Source organism: Panicum hallii, chromosome 1 (assembly GCF_002211085.1).
Source record: "Panicum hallii strain FIL2 chromosome 1, PHallii_v3.1, whole genome shotgun sequence".
Classification (NCBI taxonomy): Eukaryota; Viridiplantae; Streptophyta; class Magnoliopsida; order Poales; family Poaceae; genus Panicum; species Panicum hallii.
Window position 1 is genome coordinate 16,169,624 of NC_038042.1, and position 17,087 is coordinate 16,186,710.

Below are 17,087 nucleotides of genomic sequence, written 5' to 3' on the forward strand. Positions count from 1 at the left end.
TAGTGTGCTACCCAATTTTTTGTGCCCTATTTGCAATCTGGATACAATAACTTTTTGTGATCCTCCAGCATCTTCTGAAACTTCTTTGACTCCTTCTTTGCATCTAGCAACACCTGACCTAGTTCGTCATGTGGTAGCTCATATGCGGCATTTTCTTCAGCCTCGTCCATTGGTTCATCATCAAAAGCACCCGCTTCATATAAGTGAGCCAAATCTGGATTGTTGTTATCATCATCATCATCTTCATAATCTTCCATCAGAACTCCAGGTTCACCATGCTTGGTCCAAAAAGTATAGTTATCCATTAATAACCCCTTTCAATAAGGTGGACGTGTAGAGTGTCTATTTCTGCAAGTGCGGCATGGACATCAGTTGAAACCTTTCGGTGACCTATGAGCCTCAGTCGCATCGAGAAAAGACTTTAGGCTATTAATCCATGCCATGGTGCACGGTTACCATACATCCATTATCGGTCCATCTGCAATCATATTTTTCCGTTGAGGAACACTTTGGATGAGCAATTTATGTTAATGGGATAGGGCTTCATGTTTTTTTAATAAGGAACTATAATCAAAGATGCACATCTTCCTTAATATGATGAAATCATATTACTAATACAAAGGACCAAACTCTAAATAAATGCATTCATTACAATATGCTCGTATTCTCAACATCCAGCACAATTTAGTCAACAGAACATAAACCTCATTCAAACAAATATAAATTAATATCCCAACAACCAACTTGCAACTTAAAAAGTCATGCAACAACACAAAGGTCTTCAACCATCCTTTGGTGGGAAAGCAGAATGCTCTGACGGATTTTTTGCTAGCGCAGAAGAAGATGGCGGAGCTGGAACCTCCGGGTTTGGTGGTGATGGAGCGTAACGCCTCAACAGGTCCTCAATATCAAAAGGAGGTTCCTCGCCCCTTGCAACATATTTGTCATGTGTTTTTTTTCCAAATAACGGAGCTGTGCTCCCACCTAAGCTCCTAGTTTCTTCGACTTCTCATGAGGGCCTACTGGAGTTTTTCCCTTCCCTCGAGACGAACAACGATCACCCCCACCGCCCCTATCGGTGTTTTACCACCATGTCCACCGAGGGATACCCCCCGAGGTGGTGAGTTTGTAGGTAGGGTGTCGCCGAAATCAGGAACTTGAAGGTGCAAGGAACACAAGGTTTAGACAGGTTCGGGTCACCGAGAGAGTAATACCCTACGTCCTGTGTGGTTTGTATTGCCTTTGATGGTGATTGTCCCCGAGGGGGTCCCTGCCCGTCCTTATATAGTCTGGAGGGACACGTTTACATGGAAGTACTAGTCGGGTACAAGCCTAGGAGTCCTACCCGAGTATTTCTCAGGTAGTTTCCTACCATGTCCGACTAGTTTCACTACTGTACGAGTAGTCCTACTACACTACAAGTAGTTACAACAGAGGTAGAGCGTGGGCCATGTCCCATCCCGCATCCTAGGAGAAGTATGCCACGTGTACAGTCCCGTGTACCCAGGCCTGACAAGCCCCTGAACTCTTCGTAGCTGAGTATTGCAGGCGTCTGAGTACTTCTAAAGGCGTCTTCGAGTTCTCCCGAACATCATCTTGAAGGTGTCCTCTGAGTACTTCCTTGACTGCGTCGAGGCTATGAGGTGCTCATGCTCTGAGTAGTCATCAAGTCTTGAGTCTTCTATCCTTATCTTCCAGCAGATTTGAAAAATAAGTTGCTGATGACATGTGTCCCATAGCCCCCGAGCCTTGAATCCAAATCCCCAAGATTTGGAATGAAGGATCCAAAGAATTGTGGCTTGCAATATATGGCGTCAAAAATTTGATGGTGAACATGGGCAAATTGGTTCAGTAAATTTAAAAACCTCTTTTGTCGGGATAAATTCCCTGAAAAAATGGTTCAACAAATTACTTCTCCAACAAATGCTCGAAATTACCTGTCAAATCAATCTTTGTTCCCTGAGTCGATGACTGAATAAGACCTCTAGGTAATAATCTAAAAAAACCCCTTATTTCGGAATAAAATCCCAGAAATAATGGTTAACAAACATCTACCCAAGATAAATCTTAAGAAGGCTCTTGGATTGGGTATTGTCGAGTAATTTTACAGCGTCCAGTGTTTAAACATGAGAGTTGTCCCTTGGGGCACGCTGAGTGCCTTGTCCCATCGAGCCCCGAGCCAAGGGGCCAGATGAGTATCATAGAGTATACAAAGCGGTCAGTGGTGCCAGCCCCCGAGCTTAGGCATCGAGCAAGTAGCCGCTGAACAGTTGATGAAGCCATCTAGTCGGAGTCGGTCCTAACTAGGATTGTAGTCAAAACAAGTAGTCGAAATAGTCAAACATGTGTAGAACTAGTCGTAAAGTAGTAAACTTCTTGCCATGGGAGCAAGGCCCCTTCAATAACATAGTATACAGGTCAAAGACTAGTAATATGTCACTGGAAATAAGAGAGCGAGGCCCCTTCAGCAAACTTGCGTGTAGTACCAATCGTAAACCAATAAACAACGTTATACTGGAAATAAGAGTGCAAGGCCCCTTCAGTGTCCCAAGATATTAGTTGGAAACTAGTAATTAGTTACTGGAAGTATGGGAGTAAGGTCCCTCTAGCCAACTTGCACGTAATACCAGTCGCAAACCAGTAAAACAGAGTTGTACTGGAAGCATGAGCACAAGACCCCTTCAGTAACCCAAGAGACTAGTCGGAAACTAGTAATTAGTTACTGGAAGTATTGGAGCGAGGCCCCTTTAGCCAACTTGCGCATAATACCAGTCAAAAATCAGTAGAACAGAGTTGTAGTGGAAGTATTAATCTCCAGGCACCAATAGAAGATGTCCCAATTGATCAAGGATAAAAACGGTGTAAATGCTTGATATTCCAAGAATTAGAAACCTCCTGGCCATCAGGGTACTGTAAGCGATAAGATCTAGGGCCTGTAACCTTGTGCATGATGAAAGGCCCTTCCCATCGCGAGTTAAGCTTGGATAACCCAGTATCATCCTGGATTCATCAAAGAACCATATCTCCAACATTGAAAGAGCGTCGTTGAACATTCCTGTCGCGGTAACGACAAACTCCTTGTAAGTAGCGGACCGATTGGAGCAATACATTGCATCGGATTTCCTCAACTGAGTCAAGCTCGAGATGTCTTACAGTGTCAGCCTCGCCTTCTTCAACCATCTCCAGTTGTGGAGACTTCCACATCATATCAGCTGGTAATATAGCTTTAGACCTGTATACGAGAAAGAAAGGTGACTATCCTGTGGCTTTGCTTGGTTGTGTGCGAAGCCCCCAGACTACTAATGAGATCTCATCGATCCACTTGCCACCCTTTTTGCTATTCTTGTCATAGAGTCTTTTCTTCAATCCATCATGAATCAAGCCGTTGGCGCGCTCAACCTGGCCATTGGCCCGCGGGTGAGCCACTAAAACATATTTGACTTCAATGGAACTGCATTCACAGAAAACCCAGAACTGATGGGAGTGGAAATTGGATCCCAAATCTATAATGATGGTGTTGGGGAAGCCAAAATGATGTAAGATGTCACAGATGAAAGTAACCACTCGATCCAGCGAGAGCATTGCGATTGGCTTGTACTTGATCCACTTGGTAAACTTGTCGATGGCCACCAACACGTGTGTGAAGCCTCCTGGCGCAGTTGTTAAGGACCCTATCATGTCCAGGCCCCAGCATGCAAACGGCCATGAGGGTGATATTGTAATGAGGTTATGAGCCGGAACATAGGGCTGTTTGCCAAAGAATTGGCAGTTGGTGCACCGGCGAATGAGTGCTTTGGCATCGGCCAAAGCAGTCGGCCAGTAGAAACCAGATCGAAACACCTTGCTGACTAGTGTGCGAGAAGCTGCGTGGTTCCCGCACATGCCTTCGTGAATCTCTTGGAGTATCTCTTTGTCCTCCTCCGTGCTGACACACTTCATGAGTATGTCTGATGCTGATCCACGCTTGTTCAAGTTTCTCCCGACTAGAACATACCCTTTACTGTGCCGTAGGATGCAAGTAGCTTCAGTGCTTTTTGGGTCGATGCCGGGGGGTAGTTTATGCTCCTGAATGTAGTTGATGAAGGCCACCCTCCAGTCGACCTTAATCATCAAGACCTCTCGGTCGGGTTCCTTGGGACCCTAAGCGATGGAACTCGAGTCTGGTGCCCTGATGGAAGGGTGATGTAACTCGTGAACGAAAACTCCTAGTGGGACATTAGCTTGATCAGAACCCAGTTTGGAGAGCACATCTGCGCCCACATTGTTGTTGTGAATCACATGGCGAATTTCCAAGCCCGAGAACTTGTTCTCAAGCTTGCGTATTTCCATAACATAGGCATCCATGGTGTCCTTGTTGACTTGTTGAACCACTAGTAAGGAATCACCATAGACGAGTAGTCGCTTGATGCGCAGGGAGATTGCCAGGCGTAGCCCGTGCAATAATGTCTCATACTCGGCTTCGTTGTTAGAGACCTCGAATAGTATTTGAAATATGTACTTGAGCTGTTCTTCTCTCGGCCTGATGAAAAGTACTCCCACACCACCGCCTCTGAGCTTGAGTGAGCCGTCAAAGTACATGACTCAATGCTCTGGCTGGTTGGTTGGGGCTTACACTTGGTTTTCTCGCCACTCCGCCATGAAATCGACTAGTGCCTGCGACTTGATGGTTGTATGGGCTTGAAGTCGAGTGTGAGGGCTCCTAGCTCCACAGTCCACTTGGAGATGCACCCGGTAGCATCCTGATTGTGGAGAATATCCGCCAATGGGAAGTCAGAGACCACCAGGATATTGTATGCGTTGAAGTAGTGGTGGAGCTTCCTGGAAGTGATAAGCAAATCATAGAGTAGTTTCTAAATTGTCAGGTAACAAACCATGGATTAAGAGAGGACTTCACTGATGAAGTAGACTGGTCGCTGCACCCCGAATGCATGGGCTTCTCCCTGTTGTTCCACCACGATTGCCATACTGACAATGTGAGTAGTCACAGCGATGTAGAGTAGCAGATTCTCGCCTGGTTGGGGAGCCGTCAGGATGGGTGGTGACTGCAAATTTTGCTTGAGATCTTGTAGTGGCTGGTTTGCCTCCTCGGTCCACTGGAACTTGTCGTCGAGCTTAAACAATTTGAAGAAGGGTAATGCTCTTTCTCCAAGTCGGGAGATGAATCGATTAAAAGCTGCCATGCAGCCTATGAGCTTCTGGACGTCCTTGATCATCCTTGGAGCATCCATGGCTGTGATGGCGTTAATCTTCTCTGGGTTTGCTTTAATTTCTCGGTGACTAACAATGAACCCGAGTAGTTTTCCTTGTGGCACGCCAAAGACGCACTTCATCGGGTTAAACTTTCATCCAAACCGTCGCAAGCTGTTGAATGTCTCCTCGAGATTGGTGATAAACTCATCGTGGGATCTAGTCTTGATGACCACATCATCTATGTAAGCTTCAACGTTACGGTGTAGCTGGTCCGCAAGGCACAGTTGGATGGCCCGTTGGTAGGTGGCTCCTGTGTTCTTCAACCCGAATGACATTGTCGTGTATGCGTATGCTCCAAAGGGGGTGATGAACACTATTTTGATCTAGTCTTCTTCCTTGAGAGCTATCTGGTGGTAGCCCGAGTAGCAGTTGAGGAAGGAGAGCAAGACGCAGCCAGCCGTAGAGTCGATGTAATTGTCGATGCGTAGGAGCGCAAAGGGGTCCTTCGGCCAATGTTTATTGAGATCAGTATAATCCACACACATCCTCCATTCATTATTATTCTTTTTCAAGACTAGTACAGGGTTAGCTAACCACTCGGAGTGGTACACTTCTTTAATGAAACCAGCCGCGAGTAGTTTTGCTAGCTCTTTCTTGATGGCCTCTCGCTTGTCGGGGGTGAAGCGTCGTAGTCGTTACTTCTTCTGAGTGGCTTTTGTGGGTTGACTTTTAGGCAATGCTCAATCAACTCCTTGGGCACCCCTGGCATATCCATTGGTTTGCAAACTAATATGTCCCGGTTACACCTAAGAAAGCTGATGAGCGCGCTTTCCTATTTGTCGCCTAAGCTGCCCCTAATCAAAGCAGTCTTGGACGGGTCGCCATCTTGCAGCTGGATGGCCTTGATACCGATGTCGCTAGGGTTGGGTTTAACCCTCGACTGGCTAGGCCGTTTGTTGGAGATTTCCATTTCTGAGTTGATCACTTCTGCGCGGCCGTGAGTACTTCTGCAAACGGCTCTGGCGCGCGTGATGTCGTGGCGTACTCGATCGCTTCTAGGTCACAGTCGTACGACTTCTTCTGGTTGCCACAAAGTGTGAGTATGCTTGTCTTGCTTGGCATTTTGAGTAGCAGGTAGACGTAGTGGGGCACAACCATGAATTTGGCTAGTGCCGGTCTGCTAAGGATGGCATGGTATGACGAGTCGAAATCCGCCACTTCGAACTTGATGTACTCGGTGCGGTAGTTGTCTTTCATCCCAAAGGTGATTGGCAAAACCACTGACCCGAGTGGTGTAGCCACGTTACCTGGGACAATGCCGTAGAAAGGAGGTTTGCTGGGGGTGAGCATTTTGGAGATGTCCAGGCCCATCTTCTTGAGGGCACTCACGAAAAACAGGTTGAGGCCGCTCCCTCCATCGATGAGTACTCAAGTTAGCTGTGAGCTCGCCATGACTGATTCTAGGACGAGCGGGAATTTTCCTGGCTCGGAGAAGCTGGTCCATTGATCGTTCCTGGAAAAGGAGATCGGGACCTCACTGTATCTCAGAGGCCTTGTCGTGGCCGGCTCCATAGAGAGTATTTTGTGCAGGGTCAAATTCTGCGTGCGCTTGGAGGGGAATCCACCGTCTCCACCAAAGATGACGTTGACGACGTTCTTCGGATCCTGGAAGACTTGAGCCCCCGACTTGTCACCTCCCTCATCATCCTCCGGGTCCTTTCACTTTCCTCCTTCAGGTAGGGGTGGTGCATTGAGTGACTTGCGCATGGTGACGCACTCGAAGAGCATGTGTCGCGACTTTGGGTGTATCGGGCACTGTTTGTGCATGACTTGCTCTTATTGCGTGTGGTTGTTCCCTGACTTCTTGCCGCGCGAATTGCGCTCAACGGCTACGACTCCTTGGTTTGGCTTGCGCTTTCTGGTGTTCCCCGAGTGATTCCACTAGCTTTTATCGAAGTGGCCATTGCCTTGCTTGTTGTGGTTGCGCTTGGGGAAGTGGTCATTCTCCTCATTCTCCTGGTAAGCCCATCATGCCATCATGTCACACAGCTCCACGGCAGTAGTCGGGCGATTGCACCCGATGTTGTGGTACGTGTGCTTCGAGAAGAGCCCGTTCTGGAAGCAGCGGATGACATCCTCGTCGGTGATGTTAGCGATGGTGGCACGTGTTTCACTGGGTGTAGGACCTCAGGGTGTCATTCATCTCTTGCTTCACTTGGGATAGATCGTGGCGAGTGCCCATCCTGATCTTGGATCCTTGGAAGTTGTCATTGAAGGCCCGCTTGAGGTCCTTCCACGAGTCGATGGAGTTTGGCTTGAGGCTTTCAAGCCAGGTGAGGGGTGCGGACTCTAGAGCCAACGGGAAGTAGAGAGCCTTAGTGGAGTTGGAATCCCCTGAAACTTCAATAGCAACGAAGTAGCATCGAATCCACTAGCGCGGGTCCTGCTTACCGTTGTACTTGGGGATTCCGACTGGTTTGAATTCTTTTGGATAGGACTTGTCGGTGATGTTGGAGGTGAAGGTGGGGAAACGGTCGCTGTCGTCATCGTCATCCTCGTGGCGCCTGCCGGTACGGTCTCTTCTCCTCGCTTCAATAACACGCCGCGCGTCGTGGCCTTCATTGATCTTCTGCCTGAGGTCGATTGTGGGGGTGTCGTGAAGGCTGGCCTCGAGTGGATCTTGGCCTTGATGCCTTGCACCACGCTGGTTGTGAGTGGATTCTTATGTATGGCAGGTCTGCTCCAAGCTAATGGGAACACAACTAAATAACAACTTTGAGTCAGTTGCTGGCTTTTGGCTAAGCCAAAACAGCATTTAATTACTAACTTGTGTTCTTCCTCTGCGTTTTGGGCTTTATGGAAACTGAGAAACGCTATGTGTTTACATGGACAGGTGTGGTCGGACCTGCGGGTGATGCTGTACATGATAGCAGGCATGCTGAAAAGATGGAAAGTCCTTTGCAAGGAGAAGGTGGTGCTACAGGTGGATGTTCTGGTGGCAAAGCTGGAGGATAGGTGTTGCCGCAAAAATCAGACGGTGAATCTTGCGGAGCACGACATGCTAAGGCCAGGGAGCTCTGCTTATCTCTAGTGCAGGTCCTGCAAACCGAGTTCAGGGCGTGCCAGTCAATTTGATCTACAATTAACAAAGGAAAAGAAATTTAATCAGTAAAACAACAGGTAACACATCGGCTAAAGTTCTGAATTGTTCCGAAAAGCGCACCGGCTAAAGTATCCGATATATAGATTTGCTTATCGGCTATGAAGCTAAATCCGTGATGAAATCAAATTAAGAAATAAATACCTTGTAATTAAATGCACACATTTAATTAAACTAGATCTATTATCACCATTAGTTGGATCGGACTCAACCGAGACAGCACTAACAGCAAGGCTATAAATGAAGCAATAATAACCAGCACACTGAATTATGTTGGAATTTACTCTTAGCGTTGAGCCCACAATCAGTCATGAGGCCGATGGAATTTACTCAAGGATCGGACCTAACCGAGACAGCCTGAGATGATAATGTTAGCGCAAACGAATCAGCCGATCTAACCGTCGCAATGAAGTTCACGATTGCGGATAACTTAGCGGTGGCAGCTGTAATTAACAAAGAGATCGGCTATAGAGATTCTACAGAAAAGATTAGATAAAGCCAAAACCTAATGATTACCATTGAATAAATTGTGAAATCTATTGAGAACTAGCAAGAATCAATTGATGCCGCCTTATGAGAACTTGGTAGAAATCGATAACTTGGTAGATTAATCCAAACGAGACAACATCGATACACCGGTAGCTAAAGCCTAGAGAATCCGATAAACGTGAACTTACCAACAGGCCGGAGATCGATCCGATGCAGCCCTACTTGCTGAAGAATTCGGCGAGAAATTACTTCTACTTCTACTCCTAGGGTTTTGGCGAAGTGACGGAAAGGTTGTTGTGTTGAATTGATGATCCTTTACAAAACCCTAAGGTCTGCTATTTATAGCCTAGCACTAAGACTCCAGGTCGAACAAGATCAGTTACAAACTTGACTAGAAAGTAAAAACTACCATATCTACAAGATAAAATAGAAGAAACCAGACCCCCGCAAGATCTTCTTCTAACGTCATCTTCCAGTCCGATTCAAACTCCCCCTACGTGCCTTTTTGACTGAACCCCGCTCGGCTTTTAATTCATGCCATGTCATCTTTGACTACGGCTTCTAATGGTTTTGACTAGACCCCTTTTACTTCAAGCCAAATATTCATCGACCTTCTTGAAATCCTTCATCGGCTCTGATCTCACTCACCAAAACTATACTTGAAAAATTTTGGAGTCAACACATGTCCCCAATTTTGGGATAAAATAATTTTGTTCCAAAATTCCAGCAAATCATGGTGATCTTCTGCCAAGGGCCGACTTCAAGCAACACCTCAATCTCTGCCGCGCCGATCGGTCCTTTCAAATTACACCGTTAGGTTCCTCGATCCCTGGATTCTTGGCCTCCGAGCCGTTGTTGGGCTCATCCCTTTAAAACCCACTCACACATGCTCCATCTCTTCTCTTTTGCCATTCCATGTCTCTGCCAGAAACTCTCCGCCCTCAACGCCGGACACCCCCGCATTCGTCCATGCCGGATACTACGGATCATCTCTTCCAACAGCATCACCAATGGTGGTTACGGGTTCTTCATCAGTGGCGGCGGTTTCACGCCCCTCATCTGCGCCCGGGGCTCCAGATATCCCAGAGGTAACCCCTCTCCTGACTTCTGATTCTTTTGGCCTTCCATCGATTTAATGGCCATAGAATTCCCTAGGGGGACGTCCACATTTGCTTTTCTCTGCTTTCCCCTTTGTTATGTGTAGAACATGAAGGGTGATTCTGACCCCATAGAATTCATTAACCTAGAAACTCGTTGGCTCCCTTACAAACATGCATCCATGGACACAGCCGACTGGGCTCAGAGCTTCCGATCTTGGCCAAGCATAGTACCAGGGTGGAGGAATTGGTATATGCAGATGGCCAATTCCAACAGAGAAACTTGGGAAAGAATAGAAATCGACCAATGCATAATTTTCTCCCTTGCTGATATGGGAGACATGAGAATTTGTTCATAGCTGCTTCCTATTTCTGGTATGATGCGCTCAGCGCTTTCTTGTTCAGCAACGGCCCAATAACCCCCACTCTTCTGGATGTACTCATGCTCATATGTCTTGACATATCTAAATCGGACAAACCCTTTGACACTATTGTTAAGTCCTCCCATCGGCTACCAACCAAAGAGGTGAAAGGCTGGAAAGGATACATTACAGAATATGCTAGAATAGGGACTATCAACCATAGGGAACACATAGCTTTCTTGAACATATGGTTGGAAAAATTCATCTTTTGTGGCTCAACCTGCGGGCCCACAACTAATATGCAGACCATGGCCGGAATATTATCCTCTGGTGTCAAGATTCCATTGGGCAAACACCTCCTGGGAGCAGTTTATCTCATGCTTCATTAGGTATCGGCAAGATTGGCCACCAACCAACCCCTGAGTAACATTGGCGGTCCCTAGTGGTTTCTCCAACTTTGGCTGAACCTATACACTCATAAAGTTATCAGCCACAAAATCACTCAACAAGAGTTCCCTGCTGACTACCTAGAAGACGGAACCCCGAAGAATCGCCGATGCACAAACTTCGGCGAAGCAGTATCGTCCATGTATGTCAAAAGACCGACACCAAATAAAGTGGCCAATTGCTTCAAATCATTTTACATCGGCCTTGCAGATGACACCATTGTTTGGTTTGCATATGGCAGCCCTGACGTAGACCAATTCGAGAGACCATACTTCTTCAAATTTGATAAAATATGTGATCCAAAAGATGTCAGCAAGAAAATCTTTCAAGTAGCAGCCAACCCATGGCTACTGCTGACTAACTTCTGCTCCGGCCAGGGAAACGTCATATTCTTATGAGTTTTACCATCCTTCAATGGCAGCACGGCAATTTGGCCTCGGATAATTGCCGATTCATTTTTTCTTCATGGATCATATTCAATTTAGGGATATTGTGGACTCGGCTATGGAATATAGCCAATTAAAATCCCTTACTGATGACCTAATTTACAGTGAGCCAGTTAACTGGGCTCCTGCTCTAGCTCCCTTTTCCTCTTCGCAACACAACTCTTGGTGGTCCGAATGGAAACTTCACTTGAGGAATCGGCCAGTTGCTCTCTACTGCACCAAAATCAATCCAGAATATCATCCCACCATCAACGAGGTACTTTTAACTCTTCTTGAGTCACTATTTCTCATAATACACTTATTTCTACTTTTGATCAATGATGTCACTGCCCTTCTAACAGTTGATAGAATCATCGCCGTCGCAAATAAGGGCCAGTGGCAGGCCGATCAAATACTGCCTTGTGATAGAAAATCCACTGATCGGCCATAAAGCCCCTTTGGTTCAGCAGTTCCTAAAAGGAAAAAGAGGACTTGCCACCAAGACCACCTCAAAGAAGAAGAGACAAAGAACAAGTGGTAATTCTGCATCGACCATCACAGCCACTGTTCTGGATGTCTCAGTTACAGTTGCTGATTTGGTTCAAGCTATCCAGGTATCCCTTTGATCGATTTCAATACTCCATCTATGAGAAACAATAAATAGCTTTCCTATGCTGTCAGGAATCGGGCATCACAGTCTTCTGTCGAGTTCGACAACCAATATGTCAGAAAACCCTCAACAATCCACAGTGGAACGCACCCCTTCTTCAGCCCCGATATCCGATGCAGAAAGAGAGGTATTAATAGTGATGATGGGACCAGGGACCCGGGGTCCCAGTGGGCCCGCCTCTTGCTGGCATCCTGACTAGCCCAAGACATTACCAGGAACAAATGCTCATCTTCATGAGCCACGACTTCGTCCAGGCCACCCAGGCCCATGATCCCAACCAACCGGCCGGTCGGGAAAAGCATGGCTCACGTGCCCGACCTAGGAGACGATCGGGCATTGGGTCCGTACCACGGCTCCGACTGAGGTCCCCCGACCAGGCTCCCCCTTACACGTGTCGCTATCCCCGACCGGTGAGGCCGAGGACAGCTGGACCCTGTGTACCAGTGGGCCCTGGGAGCAGGTGTGGCAGATAAGGATGCACGCCGGAGTCAACTTGCCGTACAGGCTAACCACTCCCCCCACGGGGGTTGCAGTGCCCCTTGCTACCACAACGGGGAGGCACTATTTCACCTGACCGTCATTATGAGTGGATGGAACACAATTACATCATCACGACGCGGCGGGCACGCCTCCATTGTGGCAGAACCAACCTGAATTATACCGGCTCAAGTACGTGAGTCCATTCCTGAGGGCTCCAACGTGCTTCAAACAGTATAATCCCTTGGCCTGTCGGGTAACGTCCCGATAAACCACCGAACACAGGATCAAATAAGGTTACCTCACACGAAGGTGAGTCCAGAGATACAGTCACCCTCATATTTTACATCACAGGAAGGTTATTTTACAAAAGTTTCCACAAGTATTACAACGTTCCACACTTAGCAGAGTTATTACAAAGTTTACAGAAACATCAAAGATTCAAACTAGGAGTCATTATTACAAACCAGTTGTAAAGCTCAAGTTCTAGCAGCGGAATTTAAAGTACGATAACTATACTCATCGCCAATAAGGACGTCATGCTAAGCCATGGCATAACATCACTCGTTATGATCAGGGTTGACCGGGGACGGGTCCCACTCCACGGACCAACCATCAGGCAAAGCATAAGGCCAAGGCATGGGGTAAGTAGGGTCTTCAGAGATATTACCTGAAATAACACATATAGCAAGGCTGAGTACTCTAATACTCAGCAAGACTTATCCGGTATTGGGTATACTTAGCCCATAACTAGACCATGCAGGCTTTGCAAAAGGTTCAAGGTTTAGCTTTTGCTAAAAAGCAACAAAGAGTAGGTCCTTATTTTATATTTTAGCTTTCAAGTTCTAGTTCTTTTAACCATTCTAGGTAAGCACCTATAGCTACTCAAGCAAGGTAGAGTCTTTAAAGCATACATCAGCATTACTTATGAACAACATTGCTCTTATTACTCTATGTGGCAAAAGAGTTAAGCAGTCTCAATCTTCGTGAGAAGCGGACGATTCTGAATCGAATTTCAAACCTTGCAAGGTAAACCTAACTCACACGCTTGGAACACCAACAGGTCGTTCCGAAGCAACCATTTGCCTTTCATTCCGGGTCGTGGAACAATGCCACCACAAGCGACTGTTGGACCATACGCACATCCAATGTGCAGGACATACGTCTGTAGCGCGACTACATGACCGTATTCCTGTCTGCTCTGCAGAACGTATTCTCACAGTCGGTGCGTGTAAACATAAAATAAAAGTCGAGTGGTGGGAGACGAGTCCACTTGCCGGGCCGATTGGTTACTAGGCTTACCGCTTACCATATTTCGCGGCATGTGGCTAGTACTTTCAAACGCTTAACTGCCACTACCACACACTGCGACCTTATCCAAATTCATCAACACAGACGGGGTACCATTTCTTTCCAAGATACTATACACAGCCCCGTCCGTCATCCTTATAGTGATTGCAGAATTGTAATCCATCAATTCCTATATCGCGCGAGTGACAGGAAATCACTCGACTTCTACCGGTCCTATTAGCATAGCACTAGTCGGACTCAGTTTCTAATATTCAGTACATTGGTTCCTAGGGAGATGCATCTACGGTTTCCAGACCATTCCTAAGAACTTAATGCACAATTATGTATATAAAGGTAAATTGCAGTGTAAATAAGATAGTGGGTTTATGTCCGGGGCTTGCCTTCACTGGCGGGGCTGGGGTCAGATATATTAATAAATCCTTCCGAACTCGGGTTCGGAGCTTCAGTTAATTTCTCAGTGATGTTCCCAGCGTCTTCAGAGATTTCCACTTTAGGTTCTGGGAGGATCTGATAGTCACCGTCAGCGAGAAGCGTCGAGTCTACATGTAATCAAAAGGATGCAGCTTAGGAAATGCATAGATCTATATTCTACTTTACGATAAAGTTGCAATCCAATGCATTCAACATTACACACTAGCAAACAACACAAACTCCCTTACTGGGCAGTCATATATCGAGTATCAAATAATTTACTGAGTTACATTAGGTAACAGGGTTATCTACCCCAAACATTTAGCTAACTACAAGAAGTAACATGGTTTACTTCTTAACATTTTTATTTAATAACTAGCTAGTCACCTTGAAAAAAAACTAAGTTTTTATTTATTATAGATCTATTAATCAAGTTTTATTTATTTTAGCTATTTTACACCTGATCATAGGTTGAAATTTTGTAGATATGCTACACTACTTAAGAACAACATCTTAGAATATTTTCATAATTTTTCATGAACTAAAAGCTAGTATAATTAATTATCTTTAGAAACAAACCAAAAATTCATAACTTGAGGTATGACCTTTTATTAATCCTAATATTTTTACCATGGATTACACATTCAAAAAGGAAGCTATGATAAAAATTTCGGATACAAACATCAACAGAAACACCCTTAATTAACAATTTAAGTATTTCATCAACATATAACAAAAAGAACTTGAAATCTAAGCAAATGAACAGTAAAGTACTCGAGCTTTTTACACAGATCTGTACATAGCACATACAATCTAAGTTCCAAATTTCAGCTATAACACATGCCTACAACATGAGATACAATTAAAACACTTATTTTCTAATATTTAATCTACATCAGAAAATATACACCTACAGCTCAAACTTTCTAAATAAAAGTAGTCGAATTTTACTTAAGGATTCCAACAAAATTGGTTTGGCATTTTTCTGATTTTTTTATGATTTACTACGATTTTTTTAAAGTTTCAGCCAAAGATTTCAGAAAGGTCCAGCGTGATACTGTTCATCTGAGTCAGGGTCTGTGCAGATAGGTCCCTGGAACTATTCCTATTGTTGTATGGGGTCCCTGGTCGCGATTTTTGGAACAGAGAGAGCTCAGGGAGTTCGATTCCGGCGATGGGGTGCTTCCCGGAGGCGAGGGATAGGTGGGGGAGCATGAGGGACACGAGGCCTACCTTTGGATGGGCTCGGTTGACGCCGGGGTGGCTGGAGGAAGGCCGACGATGGTGACAGTAACTTGCCAATGGTGGCAGTGGTGCTCCGGCGAGCTCCGGTGAGCGGGGTCGATGGGGAACAGGTGGAGGAGCTTCAAGGGGCTGGGGGCAAGCGATTTTGGGGGTCAGCTCGAGAGAAGAGAGACCGGAGGGGCGAGCTCGGCGTGGGGTGGTTGAGCAGCAACAATGGAGGGCAACTGTGGTTTCTCGTAGTGCGACCGTGAGCTAGAACCGGCCTTTTATAGGCTGTAGAGATAGAGGAGAGTGGAAAGGGTGCAATGCCGAGGCCCTGGGTGGCTGCGTTGACGCGGTGGGCGGCGAGCAGAAGTGCCGGCGAGACCGGGCGGCACTGGCAGTATCGTGGCACTCGGCGAGGGGGTCAGCAAGAAAAGCTAGAGCGGCGCTCGGGTTGGGGTCGACGCGTGGGGCAGCTAGGAGCTGGAGGTGGAGCCGGGGAGCGGCCGAGGCGCAGCACATGGCCGGGGAAGCGGCGCTGACACCGGCGGCAGGGGTGCAGCGGGCGGAGCAGAGGAGTTGCCAGAGGAGGAAGAAGAGAGGAGGAGGTCCGAGGGGCTTCGTTGGAAATTGCAAAAACTTCAGGGACTGCACTGTAAACAGAAATTTCCCATTGATCCAAAGCTCAAATGAAGAAATGGTCAAAATAGAAGTTGTAGAACTTTTCAAAACCTATAACTTTGTTTTAGGGCTCGAGTTCAGAAACCTAAAGTACAAAGTTTTATTGCACCATTTTGCACTCAAAATAAACTTTACATAAAACTTGTCCTAGTAAAGTAATTTTTATGAACTCTTGGGCTTATCTGCAAGCATTTAAGGCTGGTCATGATGACATTCACCTTTTTCACTTTGACCCTTGGTAATTTTTGGAAAGTTACTTTATACTTTAACTAAATTACATAAAAGGTTTGTATTTTCATAAATTACACAAATACCCTTATTCTCATAACTTTATTAGATTTTCACACAATTTCACACACACCAAACATTATTTTTATTGGTTTGATCCACTTGACACCTAGGGTGTCACAACCTTCCCCCCTAAAAAGAATCTCGTCCCGAGATTACAGGAATGAGGTGATAAGAGCATAGATACCTAGGAATTCCTGAGAAAATCTGGGAAGTTCTTCTGGAGATAGTCTTCAGTTTCCCAGGTAGCTTCTTCTTCTGTATGATGATTCCACTGGATTTTAAACATTTTGACCGTTGCTCTTCTAGTACTTCTTTCCTTGGTATCCAAGATTCTGATTGGAAGTTCTTTATAGGAAAGATCAGGCTCGATGTCAATACTTTGTGTATCAATGATTTCGGTAGGAACACAAATACATTTCTTCAGTTGGGATACATGGAAGACATTATGAATGGCTGCTAGCTGAGGAGGAAGTTGAAGTCGATAGGCTACGGGTCCACAAATTTCAAGAATTTCAAAAGGACCAACGTAGCGAGGAGCGAGTTTGCCTTTGATACCAAATCGTTGAACACCTCGAGTAGGAGATACTCGTAGATATACAAAATCACCTACTTCAAACTGTATGGGTTTTCTCCTTTTATCTGCGTAGCTCTTTTGTCTTGATTGAGCTGCTTTAAGATTATTCCGAATGATCTTTACTTTTTCTTCTGCTTCATTAACAAGATCAGGTCCAAAAATTTCGCGTTCCCCAGTCTGAGACCAATTTAAAGGAGTTCTGCATTGGCGACCATATAAGGCTTCAAAAGGAGCCATTTTGATACTTGACTGATAGCTGTTATTATAGGAGAATT